This window comes from Aedes albopictus, chromosome 2, assembly GCF_035046485.1.
Source record: "Aedes albopictus strain Foshan chromosome 2, AalbF5, whole genome shotgun sequence".
In the NCBI taxonomy this organism is placed as follows: Eukaryota; Metazoa; Arthropoda; class Insecta; order Diptera; family Culicidae; genus Aedes; species Aedes albopictus.
The window spans coordinates 395675016-395692829 of NC_085137.1; the positions used below are offsets into that span (position 1 = coordinate 395675016).

The 17814-nt window shown below is 43.1% G+C and overlaps 1 protein-coding gene and 1 non-coding gene across 3 annotated transcripts in view; both read left to right on the forward strand.

Moving 5' to 3' along the window:
* The window catches only part of LOC115253479 (KAT8 regulatory NSL complex subunit 2), a 598461-nt gene that overhangs the window by 189218 nt on the left and 391429 nt on the right, over window positions 1–17814 (forward strand). The window lies entirely within an intron of this gene.
* The window catches only part of LOC109410791 (uncharacterized), a 34036-nt gene continuing 19145 nt past the window's right edge, over window positions 2924–17814 (forward strand). Inside the window, exons 1-7 of one of the 2 annotated variants that reach the window (XR_009997946.1) lie at window positions 2924–3147; window positions 6838–7765; window positions 8857–9158; window positions 9230–9491; window positions 13022–13308; window positions 13381–13657; window positions 14668–15257. This is a non-coding gene — a transcript (uncharacterized LOC109410791). The remainder of the gene's footprint in view (window positions 3148–6837; window positions 7766–8856; window positions 9159–9229; window positions 9492–13021; window positions 13309–13380; window positions 13658–14667; window positions 15258–17814) is intronic. The other variant, XR_009997947.1, reaches the window with a different exon arrangement.

The following is a 17814-nucleotide window of genomic DNA, read 5'->3' on the forward strand; positions in this document are numbered from 1 at the left end:
CTGGAGGAATTCCTGGAAGAATTCCTGGAGGAATTCCTGGAAGAATTCCTGGAGGAATTCCTGGAAGAATTCCTGGAGGAATTCCTGGTAGAATTCCTGGAGGAATTCCTGGAAGAATTCCTGGAGGAATTCCTGGAAGAATTCCTGGAGGAATTCCTGGAAGAATTCCTGGAGGAATTCCTGGAAGAATTCCTGGAGGAATTCCTGGAAGAATTCCTGGAGGAATTCCTGGAAGAATTCCTGGAGGAATTCCTGGAAGAATTCCTGGAGGAATTCCTGGAAGAATTCCTGGAGGAATTCATGGAAGAATTCCTGGAGGAATTCCTGGAGGAATTCCTGGAAGAATTCCTGGAGGAATTCCTGGAAGAATTCCTGAAGGAATTCCTGGAAGAATTCCTGGAGGAATTCCTGGAAGAATTCCTGGAGGAATTCCTGGAAGAATTCCTGGAGGAATTCCTGGTGGAATCCCTGGAGGAATTCCTGAAGCAATCTCTGGAGGAGTTCGTGGAGAATTTCCAGAAAGAATCTCCGGAGGCATTCCTGAAAGAATGCCCGGAGGAATTCTAGGATGATTTTTTTGAGGAATTACTGGTGCAATCCTCGGATGAATTCCTGGAGGAATCCCTGGAGGTATTCTTGGAGGAATCCCTGGAGGAATTCCTGGAGGAATTTCTGGAGGAATTCCTGGAGGAATTTCTGGAGGAATTCCTGGAGGAATTCCTGGAAAAATCTCTGGAGGAATCCCTGATGGAATCCTCTCAAGAATTCGTGGTGAAATGGAATTTCAGGAGGAATTCCCTGAGGTTTTTTTTTGAGGAATCACAGATAGAAATCTTGGAAAAATCACAAACTCAAATACTGGTTTTGAAATCCTAGAACAAAAATTAGGACGAAATCTCAGAAAGAACTTTTAGGCGAATTCCAAAACTGCTGGAAATATTTGAAGGAATTGCTAAGAATTCACAACAGCTTCCGGAAAAAAATCAGGAAGAATCCCAGAAAGAAACTCCGGGGGAACTCTTGGAGGTTTGCCAGAAAGAGCTCCCGGAGGAATTCCCGTACTAATCACTAATCAACACCACTTCATTTTGAAAATAGTTGCTCCCCACACTCAATTTGTATGATTTGTAACAAGTTCCGGCGTCTCATCCAGTGGTCCATTCTAGCAACAGCTAACCGCAGTGTTCCGGTGATGGTTCCATAGAAATGTAGGCATTAGAATCCGGCAGAAACATCATCTAAATTCACACCAGCAGCAGCCGCTCTATGTTGTTTACATCTCGCACTTCGCACAAAATCCGAACAGCGCGAGAAACGTCACTTTTCCTTGCGGAATAATTGGTCAGGCTATTTTTCCCAAAAGAAAAATTGACAGCTGGCTTGATCGACACAATCATCACCACCCTTGTCACCATCATCATTGATCATCAAGTTCGTCGATTTTTCCGTTTCAGCTGAGTACCGCTCAAGAAATTTCGACAGAAAATCGTTTCTTGACCGTTTCTTGGCCTATCTTTTTACACAGTACTTACGATGTGAGTATCACCCCTTAAACGGGGGACGGAGGGTCTTCTTGTTTTCTTACCGCACGCATCAAAACTATGCTGCTGTGCTGGTGCAATGAGGTACAGATACTCATTGGTGCTGGTGATCTAGGGGCAAGCAAGCCAGATCTAACGAGAGAAAATCTGTGTTCGAAGTGTTGTTCAGAATTCCTCACAGTTCCACAGATTTTATCCCATTTATACCAAAGTGTGATCTGGCACCAATGTCAAAGAGCAAAGTGTGGCGTGTGCTGAACGAAAATTGCAGTTTTGGGAAGTAACTCAGAACTTCTTAGAGTTGCTCTCGTTTGCACAGTGTCTTGCCCCTTGCTGGTGACAGGCTGTTTAGTCAAGGCTTTAGCCAGCGGCTTAGTTAGTTATACCGTTACACTGGTTATGGCCAGAGATGGCATGCTTCTCAGTGTGAGTGCAAGTGTATTTATCTTACCGATCAGGCTAAGGCTGGGGTGGCCTCTGCTGTACATAGTAGCCGTCTCCTTTCCGCTCGGTCCATGGCTGTTGTGGCTGTTTGTCTCCAGCTTGGTCACCAGTTCCGCACTCTGCGTAGGGTCCGCAGATCGTCCTCCACTTGGTCGACCCACCTTAGCACGCTGCGCTCCACGTCTTCTTGTACCGGTCGGATGAATCTCGAGAACCATTTTAGTCGGGTTGCTATCCGACATCCTGATAACGTGACCCGCCCACCGTAGCCTCCCGATTTTCGCGGTATGGACGATGGTTGGTTCTCTCAGGAGCTGATGCAGCTCGTGGTTCTTTCGCCTTCTCCAAGTCCCGTCTTCCATCTGCACTCCGCCGTAGATGGTACGCAACACCTTCCGTTCGAAAACTCCAAGGGCGCGTTGGTCCTCTGCACGTAGGGTCCATGTTTCGTGCCCATAGAAGACGACCGGTCTAATCAGCGTTTTGTAGATAGTTAACTTCGTGTTACGGCGAACTTTATTCGATCGTAGAGTTCTGCGGAGTCCAAAGTAAGCACGATTTCCTGCCACAATGCGCCTCTGAATTTCTCTGCTGGTGTCGTTGTCGGTGGTCATCAGTTAGCCCAAGTACACGAATTCGTCAACCGCCTCGATTTCATCACCGTCGATATAAATTCGGGGTGGCGGGCGCGGTGATTCCTCTCTGGAGCCCTTTGCCATCATGTACTTTGTCTTCGACACATGTAGATATCGATATTCATTGGCTGGTTTACAGTTCGGAAAATGTTCCACGGGATTTTGTTTCGGATTTGTCAGCATAAATTCGTGCAGAAGTCCATTTAGTACTTTTCAAATGTTGATCCTTTTTTTACATTCGAGAAAGCCTTTTCAGTACAGACACCTGCTACTGCCTCATCGGCCTCATCCTCTCTACCTCGATCTACATCTGCACTGACTCGATCGGTCTCGGCCGGAAGCCACCGCTACGTAGCGGTACATTTCCCTTTGGCGCAGCCTGTGTGTTTGTCGTTTGTGTTCGTCTGCTGCAGTGTTGAACGTAGTGAGAAAAACATTGTTTTTATTCCGAAATTTCGAACGAAAAGTGATGAAAAATGTCGAGAACTGTCGGTATAAGTAGACTGGACGATAAACTTGCCGTTACCGTAAGTATAATCAAGGCGGACGTGATTTTGGAAGTGTTTTTCAATAATGAATCAACAGTTGTTACTAATAAACAATCAACTTTTTACCGTTATCTTGTTTGGCTTCCAGACGTCTTCCATGAGAAGTTTTATTTACAGTAGCGAGTCAGTGTTTAGTGACTTGCTCGCTATTTTTACGGACATTTTTGTGGCCGCCAGGGTGCCCAGGTACCCAGCGCCCATTTGAAAAGCACGGTGTACAAAAACTGCGAAAAAAATTTCGGACACATAACGGTTAAAGTCACTATTTTCATGATTTTTCAGCTAAAGTTACTTTACAAATACTTTTTTTCATTCCTCCAAGAACTTCTTTCGAAAATGTCTACCGCGATTCCCTCGAAATCCTTTTTTTCTTGATTTCTTCTGGAACTGTTTTCTGGATTTCTCCAGGAACTTCCTCCCGGATTCTTCTGGAATCTTCGGGGTTCTTTCAGAAACTTCTTCCGGCATAGCTCCAAGAACATCTTTCTGGAATGCCACGGTAGCTTCTTACGGTGTTCCCTCCTCGATTCTTCCAGAAACTACTTTCGGCATTCTTATAGGAACTCTTTGGGGGTCGTCCATAAATGACATAGCAATTTTGCCCAATTTTTAACAGCCCCCTCTCCCCTCGTAGCCTATTTTCCCATACCCAATACATGGCTCGTAGCAATTTCAGGGACTACCGCCCCCCCCCCCCCCCCTTAATACGCTACGTCATTTATGGACGACCCCTAGCAGAATTCTTCTGTTTCTGAATTTCTGCGGTAGTTCTTTCTGGAATAGGACAGATCGGTGAAGTACTAGATTTGTAGTAATGAGCTGAATTTTAGTATGGTGAGAAGGCCCGTTTTTGCAATGAAATGGTGCAAAAAGCGTGGGTATTATGATTCCTTACCTAATTTGATGCTGTTTGAGCAAAACTTCGGGCAACAGTGTTGTTGTTTTCTCCATTTCTTGCAACATAAACAACATACCTAGTCATCCAAAGTTTTGCTCAAACAGCATCAAATTAGGCAAGGAATCATAATACCCACGCTTTTTGCACCATTTCATTGCAGAAACGGAGAATTGACCTTCTCACCATACTAAAATTCAGCTCATTACTACAAATCTAGTACTTCACCGAACGTGCCCCATTCCTACAGCTCTTTCTGGAATTACTTCATTCTGGATTCCTCATCATATGTTGTTAATTGAATTCCTCTAAGTAATTTTGTAGAATTCCTAATGGAATTACTCTAGAAATTCCTTATACAGTTGCTACAGAGGTCCCTTGAGGAATTCTCCCAACAATCTTTTAAGTATATACTCCATAGTTCCTTCAGCAGCTTTATAAGGAATCTCTCTCGGAATTCCTTCTTGATTTCATCTGATAGTTTATTTTTTGATATAATTTTTCCAGGATATGCATTTGGATATCACAGAAAAAAAACTTCCCAGGATAATCCAAAAGAAACTCAGGATAATCCAAAAGAAACAATTCCAGGAGGATTTCCGAACTCTTGGGAGATTTTTCGGAATGAATCCTTTGAACACCTAGAAGTTAGGACTCCTAAACGGAGTTTCTAGAGGAATCCCAGTTTTAACTTTTCTACAGTGCGAGAAATAAGTATAAAGACAGAGCCGTTTTCCATACAAAATAATCATGTTTAGGGTTCAAAATCTCTTTTTCTAGCGATTCGATTGTTATGGAATTTTGTCTGCAACCTGAAAATAACTAGAATTCTGGCTAGAAACATAAATCATCATCCACGAAAACGTTTATATCGACTTTTCAGATTCAAATAAATATAAAGACACATTTTTATATGGAAATAGGTGTCTTTATATTTATTTGAATCTGAAAAGTCGATATAAACGTTTTCATGGATGATGATTTATATTTCTAGTTAAAATTCTAGTTATTTTAAGGTTGCAGACAAAATTCCATAACAATCGAATCGCTAGAAAAAGAGATTTTGATCCTTAAACATGATTATTTTGTATGAAAAACGGCTCTGTCTTTATACTTATTTCTCGCACTGTAGGAAACTCCTGCGAGAATTTCAGAGGGAACTTCTGGAAGGAATTTCAAGAAGAATCTCAGATGGGGCTCCCTGAGCAATCACAGAACGAACCCAACAACTTGCTGTATAAGAGTTGAACAAACAACTCTTCAGCAAACTTCAGCAGACTATCTGATTTGTCGGTCTTATTGGAGTGATTTGAGTGACCTTTGTTTACGATTTCATACATGTTTTTTCGAGCAGTCACTCAAATCAGATAGTCTAAACGGGCCTTTAAGAAACTGTTACTCAGCTACCTCTGTTTCTTGGGAACTGCTGGTGGAATCCTGGAATTAAAAATCTCTGGGGAACTTGGAAGCCCAGATCGAATTCCTAGAAAAATCTGGGAACAAATTCCCAAAGAATTCCGTCGGGAGCTGGTCAGCAAAAGCAAAATCAAGAAATTGACATTTGTAAGGTGCTACGGCTACCCTTCCCGTAATAGGTCGGCCGAGGACCGACCCGTCGAGAGTCCGATTGCACACTAATTGTCAAACCAATACGTGATTGGGAGGCAGTGCCCGAAGCTCCCGACAATTAATCCTCCCGGTTCACATACATGTGCACAACAGTGTAGGTATGTGTTAGATGTTCATTAAGGTGGCCCACACTTATATGAAAAACAAAAATTACGAAAAATGCCAAGTCTTACCTCCTAAATCAGTTGTGTTGGACTCCCAGAAGCAACGTTCAAAATTTAAGCAAAATCGGTTGAGCCTAAAGGGGCGCTCAAAACGCTTGAAGTTTGTATGGGAAAACTTGGCCAAATGTATGCAGAAATTATAAGTTTTCGAATTTTGCCGCTAGGTGGCGCTGTAAGCGTTCAATAATCAAACCCTCTGGTATTATTGTATGTGACTATATGCCAAACAACTTTGTCGAAGACCGCAAAGTGATCCGACGTCTGTGAAAAAAGTTATACCCTAGGTAAAGTGAGGATAAACTTTATTGTTGTTTTTCCAACACATGTAAAGGAATAATATCAATAATGAAATCTCAATACTTTGCCTCACTTTGCCTAGGGTATAACTTTTTTCACAGCCGTCGGATCACTTCGCGGTCTTCGACAAAGTTGTTTGGCATAAGGTCACCTACAATAATACCAAAGGGTTTGGTTATTGAACGCTTACAGCGCCACCTAGCGGCAAAATTCGAAAACTTAAAATTTCTGCATACATTTGGCCAAGTTTTCCCATACAAACTTCAAGCGTTTTGAGCGCCCCCTTAGGCTCAACCGATTTTGCTTAAATTTTGAACGTAGCTTCTGGGAGTCCAAAACAACTGATTTAGGAGGTAAGACTTGGCATTTCTCGAAATTTTTGTTTTTCATATAAGTGTGGGCCACCCTAATGTTCATCTAATCCCATCCGAAGAAAGGTTTGGATTGTGAAAAGAAGATAACCATGTGCGACTCTCTACAACAAATCAACTTTGATTGATCTGAAGAATGTTATTGAAACCCTCTAACGATTCTTCCTTAAACACGGTAAGCATATAGCCGCATCACACCATGAATTGGGCGTCACCCGTCTAGCGGACACTTGCCATCAGGGCAGGCGATGCGCAGTGCTAATCTTTATGTTCGGTAACGTAAAACGTGAATGCTGAATTTCTTCTCTTTCAGCCCCGGGACTCGTTGAGTAACTCGGATAAAGACGAGCTTTCCGAAACCACAAATTCCGTTCACAGTTCGAACGATGATGATAGCCACAACAGGGGTGGATCGTCGCCGGTTCGATGGTTCAGCAATGGAGACGACAGCTCCTTTACAACTTCACCCCGGGTCTCACCGTCCGGAGTGGACGGAGAGGACGCCCAGCAATGCGACGAGAAGATTCAGCAGCTTCAACGGCTGCACATGAGCAAAGGTGTCGGCCTTCTTGATTTCTTCGCATCCTGTGATATGGACTGGAAACCCGAAACGCATTACAAACCGGAGCAGTACGTGTATGGACCGGTGCCTACACACGACAGTCCCGAACCAGAATCCAGCGATTTTTACGACGACACATTGGCTTCCGCTGACACCCAAATGACTAAACGGAGCACGGTTATGATCAGCTCATTTTCAAAATCGATAAACTTTTTGTTGCAACAGGAAGCGATAGAGATGGACATTCCGAAAAGTCCAACCTTTAGTATTGTGCTGTCGGATTCGGAGTTTTCGGAGTTTGCAGTATCCGCCGACGAGTCCGAAATCGAACTGAGAGATGCGGTGAACAATATTGTGCAAACACTTGATGTTACGGGTGCGACAGGGGTGGACAGCCTCGCCAACACGGAATCCGGAGTTGGCGAGTCCGTAATCTCATCCTCTAAGTTTTGTATCGAAGAGGAGAAACACGTTGATCTGCTGGCGGATTCTCGTGGTGACACAAGCGGACACCAAATGGCATCTGTCGCAGTTGTAAAACAGGAACGTGATGATTCAGTAGCGATACGGAATCGCACCGAACAAAGCGACGACGAGCGTCAAAGAAACGATGATCCATTGGAGTGCACCAGTGCTGCTTACGGTTGTTCCGGTACTACCCTAGACGAAGCTGTTACAGGTATGTTCCTGGTTATATCACGTTCTTCTATTCAAATTATGCAATGAGATTTCCGATCGGTTTAATTGAATCTTCTACGCCAATCGATGGAGAAAAAGCTATAAACTTTAACATTGACTTTCTTGTTATTTTGGCTTTTTGTGTGTCCTTTCGTGGGTTGGGCTTACATTACCGAAGCGGTAAACACGCGGCTATTCAGCAAAGCCATATTGAGGGTGACGCTTTCGATTCACGGTCAGTCCAGGAACTTTTCGTTATGTGAATTTCCTAGACTTCGTAGAGTATTGTATCTTCCTGCCACACGATATAAATAAATGAATAAAAGAAAAATATATGATTTATCATACTCCGAATAGGCCTTTTGTGATTATCTCCCTTCGACAGGAAATCTTCTACATATATAAAAGAGTTTGTAAAAGCGGGAACCTTCAGGCAACTTTATTTAACGGAGAAAATTAGTAGCGGGACAATTGGGCTAACGGCCATTTGGCATAATCAAAATGCACCCTTCTTTGTTATGCCAAGTGTCCATTATGCCAAGTGACCTTATGCCAAATGACACAAACCCCGATACTATCGAGATGAATGACAGCAACTAACTGGTACGGTTGGATCGGGAATCTTCTCTAATGTTCATGGTCCAATTACGGATTGGATTGGTCAAATAGTTTCGAAGATATTCTGGATTCCATTGGAGTAGTAGATAATTTTGGTTCAGGGAACTCTTAATTTTGTCATCTTGATGTATTGCGCATCATTTCGTGACAATTTACCCAACAGCAAAACCGCAAAAAGCCGAGTCAGTATGCGGAAGCATTCAAGAACGCTCTGTAAACCCTTCTGGCCACCTCATTGATTCCTCGTCCCCAGGGATGTGGCCACTCACTGACATCTGCCTAATTAAAAATTGAATACGGTAACTAATTCCAAGCTCCGTTTGTTGGCTTCTTGTGCAATTTCGATTGTTCTGGTCACTCACGGAGTAGTAAATACGAGTTATATGCTTCTCTTATGCTCATGATCAAAAGTACCTAACCGAACTATTTTAGAAACATGTGTCGCTGCTACTTTCTATTTCAATTTCCTTTTAGGTATCCACGTGGAATGCGATAGTGCTTTGAGTGAACAAAGCCAATTGCAATCAGACGACAATCAAGATCAGAGCCGCGAAGCATCAGTTACAATCATAATTGGCCCTACAGAATCCGAAAAGGAGGAACACGTTCAAGCGCAGGACCGAATCATAGATCCTAGCCAAACCACAGCTGGTGTTACGCGGACTCGAGCAGAAAAAGGCGAAGATCAGCAGCGCAACGAATCGTTAGATCGCACCATAGTACCGAACGACGACCAGAACCGGGTGGAACCGGTGTACCAGGAACAGACGACTGATGTAAGTATACCTAGGTCTCAGTATATATACAAGCTAAATACTAACATTCCTTCCATCGGTTCCACTTACAGTGCATTCCCATTTTGCCCAACGACTCGCTCGGAAACGATCATCTTCAGTGGAACGAATCCAGCACTTCAGATTCGATTCGGGCACCGATCAAAACCACCGTTACGGCGGCGACAGCTGTTGCGGACGGGGCGGCTGCGGCACCCATCGAATTGGATCCGATAACGAAGGATAGGCGGTACACTCGACGTCCCGATCGAAAATCGGCACAATCGGGACAGCAGGAAGTCCTTTTTAAGGAAGCGACGCCGCCACGGAAGGAAGGTACGTATCCTGGAGTTTATGTTTATTTTATTGGTAGTGTGATGTATAAAAATAACCAACACTCTGCGTCAATCCAATTGAGTTCACAAATTTTGCTTTTTTCTTGTCGAGCTATCGTTCGAGGACAAGTGTTGAACAAACGTATGTGAAAAAAAACGCTAACAAAGCAAATAAAGTATTGTGCGGGCCAGTCCAAAACTTCCGTACCTCCGTTGTTCTCGTATTTTTCCCATAGTTTGGCGTCCTCCAAGTTTGACTTGAAGTGGTTTACGATTTGTGAGTCCGTCGTTTAATCCTTACTATATAGTTGGTTGCGATTGAAAGCAGTCTCGTGGTTTTCACGTTTGAACAGCGTTCAAACCAGCAAGGATCTGACTAAGCACCCTTCTGTTATCGCCATTGAAATGGTTGGTGCAGGTAAGCATCGGGTCACAGTTGGTGATCGAAAGCAGGCTAAGAGAATGTGTCCTATGATCTTTTCACGTTTGAGTATCATGTTTACCTCCCAAGCCAGCAGGTCGAGATCTCCTGTCCGGATCATGATTTTTTTTCAATGATATTTAGTCATATTTTTTTTTAAATAAAGCCAGTAAAATAAACCGAAGAGTTGTTAGTGGGAAGGAGATTTGCAGCACTTAATAGTGCTGATAGATTTGTAGCTAACGTGCGAACAATACTGGGGTCTAGTCGGAGTGGAAGCTCAGGTAAAATATTATTTCCTGGGCGCCCATAAAAAACACCATCCTAAGCGAAGACTGGCGCTTGAGCCTAGCTATTTGGCACTGTTGTTGGAGGAAATGTCAATGCAGAAGCCGTAGTGAACCGCAGAAGAATGCGAACCGATACCAATGGCGACGACCACAGCGTCAAAAAAGGACACAGCGTCGAAAGGGAACTCGCCTATATACTGAAAGACCGCGGGTTCGGAATCGTAGCGCTGCAAGAGGTGTGTTGGACAGGATCTATGGTGCGAACGTTTAGAGGTAATCATACCATCTACCAGAGCTGCGGCAACACACGCGAGCTGGGAACAGCTTTTATCGTGATGGGTGATATGCAGAGGCGCGTGATCGGTTGGTGGCCGATCGACGAAAGAATGTGCAGGTTGAGGATCAAAGGCCGATTCTTCAACTTCAGCATAATAAACGTGCACAGCCCACACTCCGGAAGTACTGATGATGACAAGGACGCATTTTACGCGCAGCTCGAACGCGAGTACGATCGCTGCCCAAGCCACGACGTCAAGATCATCATAGGTGATTTGAACGCTCAGGTAGGCCAGGAGGAGGAATTCAGACCGACGATTGGTAAGTTCAGCGCCCACCAGCAGACGAACGAAAACGGCCTACGACTTATTGATTTCGCCGCCTCCAAAAATATGGCCATACGTAGCACCTTTTTCCAACACAAATCGACCACGTTCTGATTGACGGACGGCACTTCTCCGACATTATCGACGTCAGGACCTATCCTGGCGCCAACATCGACTCCGACCACTATCTGGTGATGGTCAAACTGCGCCGAAAACTCTCCGTCATCAACAATGTACGATACCGGCGACCGCCACGGTACAACCTAGAGCGACTGAAGCAATCGGATGTCGCCTCAGCATACTCGCAGAATCTCGAGGCCGCGTTGCCAGACGAGGGCGAGCTGGATGAGGCCCCTCTAGAGAACTGCTGGAGTACAGTGAAAGCAGCCATCAACAACGCAGCCGAGAGCACCATCGGGTACGTGGAACGGAATCGACGGAACGAATGGTTCGACGAAGAGTGCAGAACGGTTTTGGAGGAGAAGAATGCAGCGAGGGCGGTAATGCTGCAGCAAGGGACCCGACAGAATGTGGAGCGATACAGACGGAAGCGGAAGCAGCAGACCTGGAAGAAGCGGAGCGCGAGGAAATGAAACTGCTGTGCCGTTCACAAGAAACACGTAGTTCTACCAGAAGCTCAACGCATCCCGCAAAGGCCGTGCCGCAAGCCAAAATCTGCAGGGATAAGGACGGGAGCCTCCTGATGGACAAATGTGAGGTGATCGAATGGTGGAAGCAGCACTTCCACGAGCACCTGAATGGCGAAGACAATGTAGGCACGGGGGATCAAGGCAGCGGAGGAAATGACTATGTTGGTGCAGCAGAGGACGGGAATGAACCAACTCTCCCGCTGAGGGAAGTTGACGAAGTCATTCACCAGCTCAAAAACAACAAAGCGGCTGGTAAGGACGGTATCGCAGCAGAACTCAGGCTCGGAACAGTTGGCCACCTGTTTGTACTGGTTAGTAGTGAAGATCTGGGAAACCTTACAGCTGCCGGAGGAGTGGAAGGAAGGGAAAAACTGTCCGATCCACAAGAAAGGCGACAAGTTAATGTGTGAGAGCTTTCGAGTGATCGCCATTCTGAATGCCGCCTACAAAGTGATATCTCAGATCATCTTCCGTCGTCTTTCACCTTAAGTAAATGAATTCGTGGGAAGTTATCAAACCGGTTTCATCGACGGCCGGTCGACAACGGACCAGATCATCACCGTACGGCAAATCCTCCAGAAATGCCGCGAATCCCAGGTCCCAACGCACCACCTGTTCATCGACTTCAAGGCCGCATACGACAGTATCGACCGCACAGAGTTATCGAAAATCATGGACGAGGACAGCTTTCCCGGGAAGCTTACCAGACTGATAAAAGCAACGATGGACGATGCGCAGAACAGCGTAAGCATTTCGGGTGAACTATCCAGTTCATTCGAATCTCGACGGGGACTATGACAAGGAGATGGACTTTCCTACCCTGGAAGGTACTATGCGACGAGCCGGGCTCCACAGCCGGGATACGATCTTCACGAAATCCGGCCAATTTGTCTGTTTTGCGGATGACATGGATAGTATTCACATTGGAACTTAAATACTCAGGGTTTGAATGAAAAAAGAACCGTTTATACAATGTCAATCAATGATAGAGACCGCTTAGTTCCTTTCGATTTTGTTCTTCGATGGACAGAAGAATTGGTGAGGTCGTTCCATACTATCAACAAAAAATAACCGCAACTAACTGGCATGGTTGAGTTAAAAATCTTCTCTAGTTTTGATAGTCCAATTACGGATTGGTCAAATGGTTCCGGTGATATTCCGGATTCCGTTGGAGTAGTAGATTATTTTGGACCAGGGAACTCTTGAATTTGTCATTATCTTGATGATTTGCGCATTATTTCGTGACAATTTATCCAACAACAAATTTGCAAGAGGGCCGAATCAGTATGCAAGAAGCCTTCAAGAATGCTCTGGGAATCCTTCTGGCCATCTCACAGATTCCTCGTCCTCAGGGATGTGGTTACTTACTGATCTCAGCCAAATTGAAAATTAAATACAGTAACTAATCCCAAAATCCGTTTGTTGTCTACTTGTGCAATTTTGATTTTTCTGGTCACTCACGGAGTAGTACATATGAGTTACATGCTTCTCTTATGCTCATGATCAAAAGTACCAAACTGTTTTAGAATCATGTGCCGCTGTAACTTTCTATTTTCATTTCCTTTTAGGTATCCACGTGGAATGCGACAGTGCTTTGAGTGAACAAAACCAATTGCAATCAGACGACAATCAAGATCAGAGCCGCGAAGCATCAGTAACAATCATAATTGATCTTACAAAATCTGAAAAAGTGGAACACGATCAATCGCAGGATCGGGTCATAGATCTTAGCCAAGCCACAGTCGGAGCTGAAAAAGGCGAAGATCAGCAGCGCAACGAATCGTTGGATCGCACCATAGTACCAAACGACGACCAGAACCCGGTGGAACCGGTGAACCAGGAGCAGACGACTGATGTAAGTATTCCTAGGTTTCAGTATATGTACAAGCTAAACCCTAACATTCCATTCCTTCGGTCCCATTCACAGTGCCCTCCCATTTCGCCCAGCGACTCGCTCGGAAACGATCACCTTCAGTGGAACGAGTCCAGCACTCCAGATTCGATTCGGACACCGATCGAAACCACCGTTACGGCGGCGAAGAAATCTAAGGCGGCAGCTGTTGCGGACGCGGCGGCGGCACCCATCACACTGGATCCGATAACGAAGGATATGCGGTACACTCGAGGTTCTGCTCGAAAATCGACACAATCGGTACGACAGAAGAAGGTCCATTTTAAGGAAGCGACGCCGCCACGGAAGGAAGGTACGTATCCTGGAGTTTTCGTTACGTTTGTTTTATTGATAGTGTGATGTATAATTCCCATAGTTGTTTATGTTGTCTTGACTTGAAGTGGTTTACGAACGACTTGCGAATCCGTCGTTCCATCGTTACTAGTTCCTTGCGATCGAGAGCAGTTATGTGTTTTTCACGTTTAAACAACCAGCAATTCAGCAGTTATCGCCATTTACCTGATTGGTACATGTAAGGTTCGGGTCACGGTTAGTGATCGAAAGCAAGCTAATGAGATTCTGGCCTATGAGCTTTTTTACGTTAGAGTGTCATGTTTACCTTCCATGCCACCAGGTCGAGATCTTGGGTAAAGTCAATGACGAGTCTTTGACCTGAAAAGCCATCATGCAAAGCTAGGGTCGCTTCAACAACCCGTCTCTACCTGACTTCCTGTTCAGATCCAATATCCATATAAACGAGGCTTTGCTTCACAACCGGGATCATCTACGGTCCCAACTTGAACGACTTCCTAGCCAAATAGACAGCATTCGGAGATCCAAGGGCAATTTTTGGAGCCTCAATGTTCACGCTTTCTGGCATCGTAGACATCACTCTTAACTTTTTCCATACTTCCGACTCCATTGTTGCTCCCGACTCCGTGAAGAACGTCGTTTCTGCAAATGTGATATTATCTCCTCTATGGCGTTGCAGTGCGGATCAATGATCCCATTCTATGGGAATTCGAATCTTGTAATGTAATGTTTACTATGTAACTTCAATTTTCTAAGCATGGCAAGATTTTGAAGACTATTGAGACTTCGCAGTCGAATGGCACTGATATTGTCAAGTCTGTACCAAGACCTATCGCACACCAAAATTCCCTTTTCCTATCCCATGGCGTTTGTGTGGTCAGCAAAGACTATTCAGCCATTACCCCTCGTTATTGACGGACTCGACTTTGAACAGATTTACGCTCTCATTGCCCTACCAAATTAAAATAAAAAAGAAAATGAAAATTTACTGCTTATTTCCATACATTTCAGCTCAACCTTACTATAGTTCGGTATACCGAACGAAATGGGACACCCAGAAGAAGGACCCTTATGATTTAGTTCATATTGATGATGATGATGACAGCGAAGACCAACTTTTTTCAAATAAACAATCCTGCAAAACCCAAAATGCTGCTTCTTCTGAGGAAGACGACGATAAGGACGCTCTCATAAAATCCTATATTTTAGAATGCAGCAAGGATTTCGAACAGTCGTCTGTATCATTAGAGGAAAAGGTGAGCAAAAACAAGAAGCGCAACAAAAAACGCATGCATCAGCCGTTTATGCTGGTAGACAAAGATATGTTGCAAGACGCCGTTGAGCAAGCTGTCGCCAGGGCGTTGAAGAAACAGGAATCCGTCCGAGCAGAAAGTAAGAACAGAAGCAGTAGGACAGAAAGTAAGAAAACGCAAACTAGCCTATGTATCGAAACGAACGACGTTGCAGTACAAACACCGAAAAAAATTCCGTTTAATAGAACCCGAAAGACGTCCAAGACCAAAGCTAAGCCACCACCGATTGAAGATCCAAAACAAACATCCCTCACAAGGTTTATGTCCAGGGGTTCACCGGAGCGAGAGGTAATTATTCAATTGATTCGATTCACATCTTATTCTTTTACCAACCAACTGCAAGTTTTTTTTTTAACTAACAGCTGCAATACCCCATTTTACTTCACGGAAAATATCATTATCATATGTTGCAAGTTTCCTAGCTTAAACAAACTCTTCAACGATTTCAAACACATCCTTATTAATCACTCACAGTGGGCAGAAACGGGTCCGTAATCGGACTTATTTAGAAGCCGCTGGTTTTGAAACTCTAACTGATGCATTTTCCATGGAAAATTTGCCGATAAATCGAATGGTGATGGTTTCATTCTGTGCAGTCCTCGGGAAGGGGTCCATTTTTCCTCATTTTACCCTAAATCAGCCATTTTAAATGAGTATACTTCCATAACTGTCCACGCCGCTGATTTTTATGTATATAAATTGACGAATATGATATTATGTTCACAGAATAGTCTGAAGAAAAAATTCATGCAGTGCTAAGCCCAATAAATGACACATTTTGCCTCATTTCACCCTAAATTTATTGTTGTAATGAATATACAGGGTGTTAGGTTCCTGAGTGCAAACTTTTTAAAGGGTGATAGAGGACCATAAATATGTACATCAATGCCACTAATATAGGGTGAAATAGGGTAAAATACGCCATTTGTTGGACTAAGCACAGCATGATCTCATCATCATTCACTATTGTAAATATTAAAACATGAAAATTGTTCGTTCATGTACAAAACAGCTAAATCAATTGAAGACATACAGGGTGTTAGGTTCCTGAGTGCAAAATTTTTAAAGGGTGATAGAGGACCATCAATGCAGAAAAAAATGTTCTACGCATATGGTCAAATCTAAACCGTTACGTAGTTATTGAACTTCCCATGTTTTTGACTCTTATTGCCTTAACTGGCTATAACTTGAAAATGGTCAAACTTATCGAAGTTTTTTTACCCTTATTCGAAAGATTGTTGAATTTTCTATCAAATGACATCTTTGAATCGGTTGGTTTAGTTAAATAACTAAGTTGTCTAGAGCAAATAGCTCAAAAGTAGCGTGTTTTAATTTATTTGTGTCAATTATCTTTGAAAAATGCGTAATAATTCAAAATTCTTTCTTAAGCAAAGTTGTGGCCCCTGTTTCACTCTACAATTCGTTCTTTGACATCAAATTTCTATCTCTTATTGTTTTGTTGCAATTTCGATTTTAACATCGCATTTCAGATCATAAATTTGCAACTGTCATGGAAAGCACTTTTTTGCGTATTGTGCCGCACATTTAAATCAAAATTGCAAGAAAACGATAAGAGCTAGAAGTTTAGTATCAAAAAACGAATTGTAGAGTGTAACAGGGGCCACAACTTTGTCTAAAAAAGAATTTTAACTTATTACGCATGTTTCAAAGATAATTGACAAAAACTAATGAAAATACACTATTTTTAGCTATTTTGCTCTAGAAAACTTAGTTATTTAACTAAACCAATCGATTCAAAGATGCCATTTGATAGAAAATTCAATAATCTTTTGAATAAGGGTAAAAAAAATCGATAAGTTTGACCATTTTCAAGTTATTGTCAGTTAAGGCAATAAGAGTCAAAAACATGGGAAGTTCAATAACTACGTAACGATTGAGATTTGACCACATGCGTAGAACATTTTTTTTCTGCATTTATGGTCCTCTATCACCCTTTAAAAATTTTGCACTCAGGAACCTAACACCCTGTATGTCTTCAATTGATTTAGCTGTTTTGTACATGAACGAACAATTTTCATGTTTTAATATTTACAATAGTGAATGATGATGAGATCATGCTGTGCTTAGTCCAACAAATGGCGTATTTTACCCTATTTCACCCTATATTAGTGGCATTGATGTACATAACGTCTATAACTGCAAATGTTGCAATAAAACAGATCTCCGTAATTTAGGTTTCTGCAGAATATTCTACAAATTTGATGTAATTATCTGTACTGAATTGGACGGCAGTGATTCCATGCGGTGCTCATGCCAAGAATAGGTCCGTTTTAACTAATTTTACCCTATATCAATAATTTTAATGAAAATATCCCCCTACATCCGATGCTGATGATTTTTTTGTATAGTAATGGACAAACTTAACCCTCTCTTACCCATGGTAGCACAGGTGATCCACTACTTTGCACTGTTCATTTAACTCTAAAACAAAAACGAGCAGAGAATTTTTGACCAAATCTGGCATAATAGTTCATCAAACATATACAAACATCTGACGAAAAAATGGGAATGATCTAACTTACGTTGAGCACATAGTGGGTAAGGTGCGATGCAAAGAGATAAGAGATCGGATAAGCGTCGAAGCACACTCTGTGGAAACTATATGCAGAACGCATGAACCGTACATAGTAGATGAGTTGCGATGAGTGTGGAGATGCGATGGAGCTGCTTCGACGCATTTGAACGCAAGAGAACGCAGGAGAATGCTTGTCGGGTATGGATTTTGTGATTGCGCTCGTTGTGTATGTAAAGCAATGCGGATTTAATGTGTTGGGAATGCTAGTAGGTAATATAAAATGCGTTAATATGTTGTTGTTTTTAAATA